Genomic DNA, 13,525 nt, shown 5'->3' with positions numbered 1-13,525 from the left:
TCTCAAGAACAAAAAAAATTTCAGTTGCACATTCCAGTACATTCTCAGAGACTTAAACGTCCATGGTAAGGAGGTTATAAAAGGATTCCAATATGGTTGTAATCGTTATTCCACAGCCAACAAAATCTCAATCCTCTGCCTAATCTTTTGTCTTACTAACATTATTTATTGATATAATTACATATTATAGAATTTTATAAGCTTAATACAATTTATTATGGTTAAAAATCGAATTGGTATAAACCTAGAATTTTAGTTCATCAATAATATATGCATATATAGTGTGTTCCTAATATTCAGTAAACAATACGTTTTAAGATAGTTGATTTTATTTACCGAATTTCATTTTTATCCATAAAATTGTTTGTGAATAAAATAACAAACAAAAATATTGTTATATTTTTTACAGTGTAATGATGTCCTAAGATGTCAGAATCATTCTGATTGATAATAATAAATTTTTACTTCATTTTAATAATCTGTGTTAGTGCAAAATTAAAAGGCATTACATAACATTTTTACAAAACACGTAATTAAACAGCGCAAAGCGCAAGCTGGAGCTCTAACAAGTGCATCAAATTGAACGTTTGTCCTAAACAGGATTTGGGGAAACGAACAGGCCCAACTGCTGATTGAACAGTTAATGGATCTAGACCAATGTCCGAGGTGTCATCAATTTACTATATCGTCGGTTTGGTTATTAGCAAATAATGAACAAGTGGGTTCTCGGATGAATTAAGTTCATTTGCGTTTAATTACCCAGGCGGTCGGGGTGAAATAGACAAGTGTATTAATTTCTTCAGAAGAATATCTTCCGAACCTTACTAAAAAAAAATCATATAATAAGGAAATAAAAAGATAAACATACAATAGAGGAATGAATGAATGTGTTGGATCAGTAGACCAGCATCCCTGAGTCGTGCATTTAGCTAAATGGCGAGAAAAAAAAGCTTTTTTAAATATTTATTATATTGCTAGTAATATAAAAGTTAGATAGTAAAGTGTTTAAACATAATATAAGTATAATAATAATGCTATCGCACTTAAAGCCCGTTTCAATGATGAAAGTTTCTTTTCTTCATAGAATTGTAAAAATATTGAGACAATGTGACAGTGCCTCAGTCTCCCTATTTCCAGACTGCCAGTTAAACATGGTTTCGATCAAAGGTAAAATACCGGACGAACCAAACTCTAATCTAGAAATTTACTTAATTTTTTTAAAAATAATTGATGAGGTTGTAAATTTGTAATTAAGGTATAATATCTTATTGATAATTTGTAATTTATTAAAATTTTCATAAATCATATGTGTAATAAAAGTTGTTTTATGATAGATTGTCCTTGAGGATGGATGAATTGGCCGAAACGTTGGACATATAAAGAAATATAAATTGTTTTGAGGCTTAAATTGGATTATGCTTATTTTATTTAACTATTAATAACCAATCTCAAGAATTAGATTACATGTAAAATACAAGAAATTTACTTTCAGCTGATAGTGCAATATGAACGTGAACTAAGCATTTGAGAATAAAAATTAAAAATAAATGTATAAATACAAATTTTACAAAATTCATATAATAAATGCTAAAAATCCTCAATATTTAACTTGTGCCTAAGGGCTCAATTTTTTTCTTTTTTAAAGGAATAATATCCACTACTTTTCAGTTCTTTATTTAATCATAGGAGACGTTTCAGATAATTCTGCATCATCTGAACCAATTTGAAATCTTATATTCTTTATCATCACTTTGAGGAATTTGACTTGATTTTAAAGATTGTTGTTCATTTCTGCTTTTGGTAGATATCTATCTACCCGTCACTCTCTGTAATTGGACAAGTCCAATCCCCCTAAAAGTGATGAAAAAGGACATAGGATGATTTAAGATTGAACCAGGTGATGGACAATTGTCCGAATCGTCTCCAATGAATAAATAAAGAAGTGGAAAGTAGTGTGGGTAAAAAATGAAGAAATGCTAAAAAATGTTACTACAATAAACTGTCAACTATTAGAGTACAGTACTTCTGACAAGTCCTATTAACTATCACTCAATAACTGATTTTACAGCACTCCGATGACAACAAACTAACCAGAAATAACTAATAAATTATAATTAAAAAAAAATACATTTATTCGATCCATAACTAATTTTCCTTTCCAATAATAACAGTAAATATGGAAACGTTCATGAAGATGCACAGTTATCGGGTTGTAACAGAAAATCAGGTTGACTAAAAATAGCAATACCAGATCAAAACATACCATAATAACTGATTACACCAATAAAATTGCATGTAAAAATTAAATAAAGAGTTAGAGGGGGGAAAAAAGAGGTAGGTCACTTTTTTTTAAAAAAATGAGTTATTGGTTGGTATCAATTGAGTAGTATTCAGAATCAAAATCTGCATACTTCCAGGGAATTAAAATGCTAAAAAATAACTTTTTTTTTTGTTTGCATTCTAGTATATGGTTTATTCCTAATACAATGAATTAAATGATACAAATAACTTTATAAAAAAAAAAGTGACATCTAGTTTATTTCCTTAAACTTCAAAAATGGAGCAAACGTATCACAATAGATCTACAAAAAATATTCCAGGGTTAATATAGTTTTACATAGAAATATGAAATCAAGTAGAAAAGCGGTAGCGACTAGAGGAAAATAAAGCTCAAGTCAGAGAGTTTTCACGACATTCTCGTAATTTTAGTTCAAAACATGTGCAATCTTTCTACGACATGAACCGGATAAAAAATAAATATCGTTCTTCGCTCCTGAATTCTAACGCTTATTTATTTAATTATCTTTCAATCAAACTTGAACCACACTTAAAAAGTCGGCTGAAAGAAAATCAAATTCAGAGACTTCATTAGTTAGTATTCACTAGTTAGACAGGGCTGTGCATGATTGTGAATGAATCAAGACTGGATTTTTCCCCTTAGAACAACGCATTAAACGTTTGTTGTAGTTTTTTTTAAGTGATAATACTGCAATATTTATTTAATATGATTATAATAAATTAGGTTCAATTTCATTTAGATATAGATATCACTTTGTTATATTTAATGAAACCATGACTAATTGGTCTACACTGATGATGCACCAAACGCACGAACTAAAACAAATAGTTACTAGCAATCTAAAGGTCTTTCTCCTATCCAGGAATCTGCATAACATCTGCATCCGTTAACATGAACATTGCCAAAATCTGCTTCTGACCGTAAGAAATACAATTTCAGAAGGGTCCATCCCCTTTCTTTTTGGGCCCTAACCATCGACGGTGGGGCCCCAATTCGATTGTCCATCAGGAGGGACCAAGGATAATTGGATTTCGAGGCGGTAGCAGGCCCCGTGTTTGCCTTGCCCTGGACCGCATCACACCTTGCCGGCCTGTTTGACTTCTCATCAAAGCTAATTTCCAGCCCTCAGTACTTCTCGACGCCTATAATCAGTTTTCGAGACCATTTCATTAGGGAAGTGTCCCCCAGGAGCCAGTAACAAACAGTTCAGTGGGAGCAGCCTATAAGGCAGTTGGATGTCCAAAATTCCACACCGATACTCCGATGGAAGGACAATAAGGTATTATAGCTCATCTAAAGCTGTGTCAACATATTAATTAAAACCATGGAAAGTTCTCACATGTCCAAGCGTATAAAGTGTATTGTCAGGTATAGGCGTCACTATTGGTTTTAGGTAAAAATCGAAGGTAGCTTGAAGAATGTTCGCGATGAATCCCCCAAGTTTGTGCTAAGTATTACTTAAAAACGACCAACAGATAGAGATTTGAGGTCTCCGTGTTTTAAATAATTGTATGGCATGTAATAGGAATTTGTACGTTGACAATTGGACTTTTGTGCAAAATTCTCCTTCGTTTTACTAAATACCTACTTATAGTATTTGTCTATCGAACACCAGAACTGGAACATATTTACCTGTACTACTAAATATCAACTATGTAAAACATATAATTGGCATAGTAGAATCTTTCTAAACTGCCCAACTAACAAATTCATACTCGCGCTCGCGCTTCCGGGACGGGGTAAAGCAATTCTAAATCCATCAGAAATGAGAAAACCTCTTGAAAAGGAAGTCAAAGATAAATGGCAATCTTTGTGGAATGAAAGCCCAAGGAGTAAATTAAAAATTATTAAAAAGGATATCAAGCCTTGGGGTACCTCCAGTCGCAAATGCCGTAGAGAGGAGGTTGTACTAACCAGGCTGAGAATAGGCCACACGAGGCTCACCCACTCCTATCTTATTTCAAAAGAAACTCCTCCGAACTGTCAGTGTTGCAACAACAATTTGACAATAAGCCATATTTTCCAACAATGCCCATATTTCACACTACATCTCAATAGCTTAGGACTAAACCCCAGATATTTCAAAAACCGTCAAAGACGACCAAACAATAGAATAAGTGTTTGAGTTATTAAAAACAAAACACGTACTGACAAAACTATAACATTGAACGGAAGAAAAGAAAAATAATAATATAATAAATAAATAATAATAATAAAATAAATAAATATAATAAAAAATAATCAATTAAAAATATAAATGACGTTGATGACCAATGAAGCTTGGCGCCAATAAACAAAAACAAACAATTCACACTTGATTCGTCATATTCTTGCTTCGAGTATTTCAATTAAAACATTTTTCAATCTTCGAAATGTAGAATTAACCTTGGTTTAAAATTGTGTATCTTAAATACGATCAATTGGGTGTGAATAAAGCCTTAAAAATCGTGTCTGCTAACTTTGCCAGAACGTTGTTTATTTAATTTGGCACGAATATACATTTATAAAATCACTATATCGTTGAGTTATTGACGAAACTGCCCAAGTTATAATTAAAATTAACAAGGTAGAAGAAGAAAGTTGACGATATGAAGCAGTTGCAGGACTGTTGTGTGCAGGAATAAAGGTACAAAATAGTAGAAATAGTTTTTTCCACTATTTCGAACCTTTATTGACACCGCCACCTGGACTATCTTCCTACAGTAAAATTATAAATATCTAACAAAAACCCTGAACGATTTTTTTTTTTTTTTTTTTTTTTAATAATTTATTTATTGATATTTACAACTGTATACATATATACACATCAAGTAAATTTGCTGTAAGTGATATTATGACATGATAAAAACATGTGGAGAATCTACCCATTGATAGAACTCCAAAAACATTTCTAAAGGAGAAGAGGCCATCTTCTTTTCAGACACCTAGGAGGATTATTAGGTAGTGAAGGAGAAGCCAGGTTAGAAACGAATTGGTTTGGGTGGTTGGAAAGTTTATTATGGAAGAATTGGTATCTGGTTCTGGCCAAATCGGCAACATAGGGGACATTGAGGTCCTGATGGATGATTTGATTTGTGACAAAGTAAGGAGCATTAAGGATTTTAGGAAGGATTTTGGACTGTAAGGATTGGATTCGAGAGGAATTAGATGGTTTAGTGGAGCTCCATAGCTCAACTCCATATGTCCAAATAGACCTAATAGTAGTCATGTAGATCAGTCTTTTGTAATGGATTGGAAGTTTGGACCGTTTGTCTAGTAAATGTTGTAATAGTCGGAATCGACGAGCAGTTTCCTGTCTTTTCAGTCTTGTATGAGGATTCCATGTCAGTCGTTTGGAACGAAATTTGAATAAAGTTTATCTTTTTTTCATTTTTACGAATTTGCATCATATCCTGTCTTATTGATCCACACTTATGTTCTCTATCATATCACCTCTTTTCATTTTTTTACATTACATGACAAAAATAAATTAAATTCAAGCCAACACAAAGTTGACGCACACCACCTTTGCTTCTCTGGAACATATACGAGTGTAGATACCGAGCTTTATTACTTATACCATTTAGAAAGTGTTTGTTAATGTTTTGCATTTTCAGGAAGCTTGTGGTAACGTTTATGAATTTACAAAGCGTGGTTAAAAGTACACGTATCACTCAGATTTGTCCCTCCAATTGTATCCAACAATTGGTATTTTAGTATCCTGACTTACCAATTGAAGATAATGGTGTGGACATTACTCGCACAATAGGCAGAAAAGGTAAAGCCAGTGGGGAGAAAAAGTCAGTTAATGTGAACAAAACAAATTTTATGAATATCACAACAAGAAAAGAATCATCTGGTATCAAATCATGAAATGAATTTCAATCATAGCTCTGTTGCTTTATTTCATATTTAGAAAAATGAATGAATGGTCAGGAAAATGGAGTATAAAAATTGCACCAAGGGATGATAATTGATTTTACAATATTAATGTATTATAAAATAGCAGTAGTTAAAAAACAAATAAATCTTCAATTTCGCATTTTAATTCGTTTTAATAATAACACTAATTACTAATTATTAAAATTATAGTAAAATGAATTAATTCTATATTATTCAATTTCCGCTTGAAATTTCATTTCTATTTATTAGTTAATATTTAAGGTTAATATTGTGTTGCCTATAAAGAATCTACAAATATAAAAATTTAATAAATACAATACAGATGAAACTACTCATAATTCCAATAATTATGACACTAATAATTCTTCCATATCGAAATCATTTACATCAATATGTCAAATATTAATTATTAAGCAAAACAATAGGATGGAAGGATAGGAAAGTATGAAGAAGAAGATAAACTTAAAGATAAATCATTTAAACTTCAGTACTAGACAGCGTCTAAAAAAATTGGTTAAAGGGTTTTGCATTTATTGACCAGCACAGCAATTATAATGTAAGCACTTTTAAAATTGCCAAACCAAATCTAAAGAATTCGCTCGTAGCATTCGATTCCAAACAAAACATACAGCAAATAATGATGATATGGAGTAGTTATTGCTTCTTCAAACAACACCAATTGTGCCACTGATAAAGGGAATGAACCATAAACCGTGGGTGTCGGGTTTTAAAACCGGGAATTTCCATTTTCCGACAGAGGGATTGAAAGCCATTTGGTAGAGGGGAGGCAGGGGCGAATGGAATAATAAGCCGATACTGTCTTCTGGGTCCCCAGCCCCGGATTAAATATTTACCTGTATAATGGACTCTGCCAGTAGGGACATTTTAAATTTTCAGTTGATTTCCCCTCGCCGATTAAGCCTTATCTTAACAAAATATTTAATTAAATAAACAAAAAAACATCATTAAGATTAATTTAGTTTTAAAATATGTATGCTATTGAAACGTGATTGAAAAACTACCTATACTCCAATTGTACACCAAAAACGACGGAACGGCATGCTCAGGTATTATCGATTTCGAAGTAATGTTCTTTATCAGAACATGCATTGAGCTTCTAAAGTGGTAAAACGTTATAAATTAAAAATTATAATGAATTACTAATGTGGTTGAAAATTTGTATTTTCCGAACTCAAAAGACTTCGAAAATATAATTTTAAAATTAAAAGGAAAAGCAAAAAAGGGGATACGTGTTACGAATAAGATACCTCAATCACTTCTTAACCCAAACAATTATTAAATTTACATTAATTATATAAACAATTTATCTTTCCTAACGCCTTCATTCAAATTTGAAAAAAAAAATGCTGAGTTGTTATCAAGAAGTTTTTATTAATCATCCATAATAGTAAACCACCATACCAACATCAAACTAACTCAAATCTGCGCAAGGTTAGCAATGCTATATCCTAACCTAAATAGAAAATTCAAATTAAAAGCAAAAACAGCTATTCTTATTTTCAAAACAATACTCAGGCCTCTACTGATGTATGGCTTGAAGTCTGGAGAGCGGCAACCCTTACCGGAAAAAATACAATATTTTTAAAATAAAGTCCTAAGAATTATAATGGATGCTCCTTGGTTTGTAAGAAATAGCCACTGTATCGGAAATTACAAATGTAATCAATAGAGGATTACATTAGAAAAAGGTTGATGAAGTTCCTCTCCCAGTTACCGACAGTTAGAGCAGCAGTGACCCACAACTTGGGAAACCCAACCACAACCCGAAGACTGAAGCCCAGGCTCCTGCAGGGCACCCTGCTATGAATTCTATATTTATTCATTCCATTATTGACATTACTTCTATTTTTTTTTCTCTTCGTCTTTTTTTTCAAATTAACTTGTTTTTTGTTCTTTTTTTCCTAATAGAGAGCAATTATTTTTTTTTGTTAAGTCTATCTACGAATGTCATCATTTTTGTTATTAACTTTACTTTTCTCTCTTATTAAGAATCATTATATTTTATTTTTATCTATTTATTTTATCTTAATTTAAAACGTTGCATATAGTTAGGAGTGTCTTTTGTATGAGACTATATAACCTCCCATAATCAGTTGTTTAAAAAAAAAGGCTGATCTGGTATTAAATAAAAAAAAAAAATTATAATAGTACAGTAAATTGACTTACGAAAACAAATGCGTAAAAGACTGGTTTTGATATTACCTTTTTGAAGACTCCGAAGGTTTTCTAAAGCGTTAAAATTTTCTAGAAAACCAAAATACTTCTATGAAATCATTTTTCAGGAAATGGGAACAATGACAACCGCAAAACCAAATTCCTAGACATGACAGACTATGATTCGCATACATATCTTTAAAATATTTGCTTAATGTTGCCATTTTAAATATTTTTTACACGGTTTCTGATTGATTTTTTCTCATATTTTACATTTTTTTTTTAAAGATCAATATCAGTGATAATCTATAATAAATAAAAAAACACACAATTTCAATATGAAATTATGTAAAAATATGTAGAATGAGGCTTAAGAAAAATTAAATATTAAGAATAATACGTGTCTTTTTTATTTCAAATGTGCATTCCCATTTCTATATATATCTTGTTTGGTTAATAAATAGTACTTAGCACTAAGTTGTTTGAAGTTTATTACAAGTTTGCTTATTTTATTATAATATAAAAGTATTTGGCGAATATATATATATAAAATATTAATGAATAAAAGTTGTAATAATTACACAGATTTTTTATAAAGTTAATAAATAACAGGCCATATCCTCAATGGATAAAAATAAATATTAGTTACAGAATAAAAATAATCTATTAACCAGAAGCGGTGAACGGTTGGGAACCTGATCAGTTTATAGAATCCATTCAGCCCTACTTCAGTCTTCTGTTTGTTTATCGGGTCAGGTCACTTTAGGTTCCGAAAAACGTTTAACTAAAAATAAAGCTCACTGGAATAATTAGATTAAGCAATTGACATGGTGACTAATACCAAGGATGAGTGAGCTATCCCGGAGGGGCAAGGCAGATGCGGAATGCAGCACACGCTGGACCACAATTCACTGAGCATAGCACAAAGGGATGGTATAAGTTAAGACCAGTTAAAGCCACTGTTTGGTACGTCAGCTGGGAGTACAGCTGCTGATCCATGCTATGGATGAGGGATAATTAGCGGAGTGGCAGCTGAAACAAAAAAAGTGAGCTGGCCATTCCATAAAGAATAATGAGAAAATCTGTTCATTTAAAAATTGTATCATGTTAAAAAAAATAATAAGGAAATAAGTAAAAGCAAATAGATAAATGTAGTAAGAATAAAAAATATATTTTTCTTCTGAAAATTTAGATTTAATACCCACGCACCTCGATCAATCTCAAACTCTACTTTCACAAATTTTCCAAAAACGAAGCGGTAACTAGCAAAAAAGATATGTATGTGTATATATAATTTAACAATAAAGTGTTACTCAGTCTATTAACGTATTGCTAGTACAGGTATATCGAGAAGAATTATAACGATTTCCATTATTCTCACCTCCTTTACCAGACTACCTTATTTAAATTTAATAAAATCTACTAATTATCAGGACAGCAAATTATCGAGTCGAATTATAACTGATGCCCCTTTTTATAATCTTCATTTTGAATAGAGGTCAACAGTTTAATCAAATTAACCAAAATAAATTACTAGTTAGTGTCTAAAAATCAAAAATACACAACTATAGTGAGGGATTGACCGAGGCGCACTGAATTTCATTCGCTATGTTGCAATTTGTAGAACTTTTGAGAAACTAAAGTTACCGAGAGAGAAGAATCTTTTGAAGAAACGCTTTTTGAATGAATAAAAGTTTATTTAATTTGAACAGTAAAATATTTTAACAAAATATGTGATTAAAGAAAAGTGAAGTTGAATCAGCTAGAATAAAAAAACAATTATTGAGCACAAGCAAGAAACACTACTTAAACGCAAGTAAATTATTAAATTAAAATGTAACTGCGTTACGCTTAATGTGCCAGGTGGGTACAAAGACTCTTTGAAGTTCTGAACTAAAATTAATAACACCTTATAAGTCAGTTCTTCCAAATTTTTTAACAATACTTCAGAATAAATATAAATGACGTACCCTTCAAATTAATATGCACCAAATGTTGCAATCTGTTTGAATTTCACGCAAACCTAAAGTAATTTTAATTATCAACATGTTGAAGAAAAAAATCCTTCAGAATTTTTTGTTTAATATATGATAAACATCATTTATCAACAGTTTTGAAAAACAATATTATTAAACTTGTTTATACGTTTTTTTTTATTTTTGTTTAGAACCTAATGAAATAAAAATTACAATAACAAATCAGATTTGCACACCTGTTCGGAATGATTCCGAATAATTCCCAGCTCGACGGTTGGCCTACATTACATGCAGGCCTCGGGGCGTTCGGGCCGCGGGAACATAGGCTCTGGAACCCCTTTCATGTAGGTCTCGTTTAACACACCACCGTCAGGGATTCTATTAAAGCTTACTCTGGTAACAGGTGTAAACTATAGTGAAAATTAGAGATAAATTAATTTAACTAAAACAGAGCCATATTCCCCTCTCCCTCTTCAAATTAATTTGAAAACCCAGAAAGTTTGAGATTTGATGACCTACTTTAACCAGTGCTAAAACATTTTTCTCGAAGAGTTAGTAAAATATAAAACCAATGTCTATACCTCTATTGTTAAGAAATCACAATTCTGGGCTCGATATTATTATGCATACTCTGTTTGATCCAACACATGCAAGTCAAACTACAAGTGTTATAAAATGAACGTTGAAAGTTAATTCACAATAATCTAAATCTGCCCACTACATCCACTTAATACATAATGTGAAAATGAGCAATACTTTATTTTTAAGTCATGCAAACGGTTTTAAACTAACATAAACTGCTCAAAAATTTAAGTGGGCCATTAAAAAAAATTGATTTAATTAATTTGCTTTTATCTGATTTTTTTCTTTTTATTTATCCCTCCTGTTGTGGTTTTAGCTGTATTATCGAATTCTGGTTATTATAATAGTGATAAAGAGTGACACTGTGTGGATGTTATAAACATTTTATTAGTAAAAGAATTTTCTTTAATAATACCTCGGAAAAATTTATAGAAAATTTGGATATTGTTTGACAAATAACAAATAACTTATCTATTATATAAGATCATATCTCTAGGATAATTTTTTCGAAGTTAATCAAGATGGAAATCACTCCGACTATTGGAAAATCGGAGCGGGGTTGCTGCAGGGCAGCATTTTAGGTTCGGTTCTCTAATCTATATACACTTCCGATATTCCACAAACTACGCAACCCGTCTACAGCTTCTAACAAGGTTCAGACTCATTTAAATTTATCACAAATTTGGTTTAATAAATGGTGAACAAAAATTATATACATCGTATAAGATTACATTTACACTTAGACGTATACACTACCCTCAACTAACACTTTACAATATCCCCGTTAACTAAACAAACAGAGACAAAATACTTGGGACTTACGATGGCAAACGACTGAACTCGAAATCACATATTAAAACTTTGAAAAAAAATACCGAATCACCACCTTTCTTTAATTCAACGACAACTACCATGATGTATCATGAAAATACATTATCACTTACAAACAAACTTGAAATATAAAACTTGCTGATTAGACCTATATGGACTTACTCTACTCAGGTGTAGGACGCCGGCAAAAAATTTTACCTTCACTACAATTAGGTCTACCAATTCAAATTCCTCTGATACATCACTCACAGTCCCTTTTACATCAAAAATACTTCGGTACATAGATACCTGAACATATCATTTGTGGCTGACATAATAAAAAAGTGGTAAAAAACTTTTCATGACTCACTTGCTGGGTACCCACAACCTACTGTTACAAACATTCCTGACTGACACACTATCACAAAGTCCGTCAAGAAGACTGAAACGCCTCTGGCGCAGGGATCTGCTACGCTAGGTAGATTTTTAATGTCAGTAGTGTCTTCATTAGGAGTTTTTTCACTCATAAATTCCTGCTAATCCCATGCAGAAATTTTCAAATGAATCTCTAATTTACACTGAACGTCAAAAAGCATGAAAATAAAGATTAATAATAATAAACTCAGAACCTAAATATTTTGAAAAAAAAATTTTGTGACATATTGGTGAAAGTTGCGTTGATGAAATGAAACTATTTTCTTCGCAACCTCTTTAATGCAGTTCAGAGACAACACTACACTTTTGTTTTTCCTTTACCCAACACCAAAGAAAAGTTATATTTTAAAGCATGATAATGGTCATGAAATGACTAAATGTAATAAAAAGAGTTTAAAAACTTATTAATGTTACAGATAATACAAATTTAAGATAGAAAGTTTGTAGCCATGACCTAAATCTAATAAAACATCTCTTAGATAAACTTGGCAGACGAGTGAGAAGAATTAACCCTCCTGATAAGTCGGAGGGGCCAAGAATAGCACTAGGAAAAATGAGAAGAAGTCACGCTAGATGTAGAGCACCTTATCAGAGGAATGCCAAACGGATTGAGGCAGTCATTCAAGCAATATCAAATAACATTAAAGGTTAATATTCTTAACACATATAATTAATGTACGTTTTTGTAATTATAAATTTATTATGAATTGGTCTCTCTCTTTTTTTTTTTTTTCAAAATATTAGTTTTCTTTGTCGTGTACTGGTTTATGATAAATTATTGAAACTAAAAATCAATCCTTGAATAGGTTCTTCACAATTCCGCGTTAAAATTAATTTCTAATACAAATAAAATCAATTACTGTAACTATAAATTGCAATTACTTGATGGACCACTGGCAATGTAGTCCGCATTACAATTATTATTTGAGCCAAAGTAATTTCAATTATTAATTACAATTTAATGTCTTTGTAATTTAATTTAAATTTTATTAATTTAATGTTTCCTAATACAGGGTAAATTCATGTTTAAATGTCCAAACTGAAAATATCAATTATAACAAACGAACTGGAAGTTTGCTGATTGACTGCGTGTATCAATAAATGGGATATGGTCCGGGTGCGGTCAAATAAAATTCAAATAGTAATAACATAAAATAGAATAAAATAAAACATAAAATAGTTATTACTATTTGAGTTTTATTTGACCGCACCCGGACCATATTCCATTCATTAACAAACGAATGATCATGTAAACTATAATTTCACGAATAAATAGTATAATTAAATCTAACATTATTTAATAATTATAATTTAATAAATAAAAATTGTACTTTATTTTTTAAAATAAATAACATTATTAATACAT

This window comes from Halyomorpha halys, unplaced genomic scaffold, assembly GCF_000696795.3.
Source record: "Halyomorpha halys isolate HHAL.00 unplaced genomic scaffold, Hhal_1.1 Scaffold35.1, whole genome shotgun sequence".
NCBI classification, from domain to species: domain Eukaryota; kingdom Metazoa; phylum Arthropoda; class Insecta; order Hemiptera; family Pentatomidae; genus Halyomorpha; species Halyomorpha halys.
The sequence above is the reverse complement of the archived record's forward strand: the minus strand, read 5'-3'. Positions refer to the sequence as shown.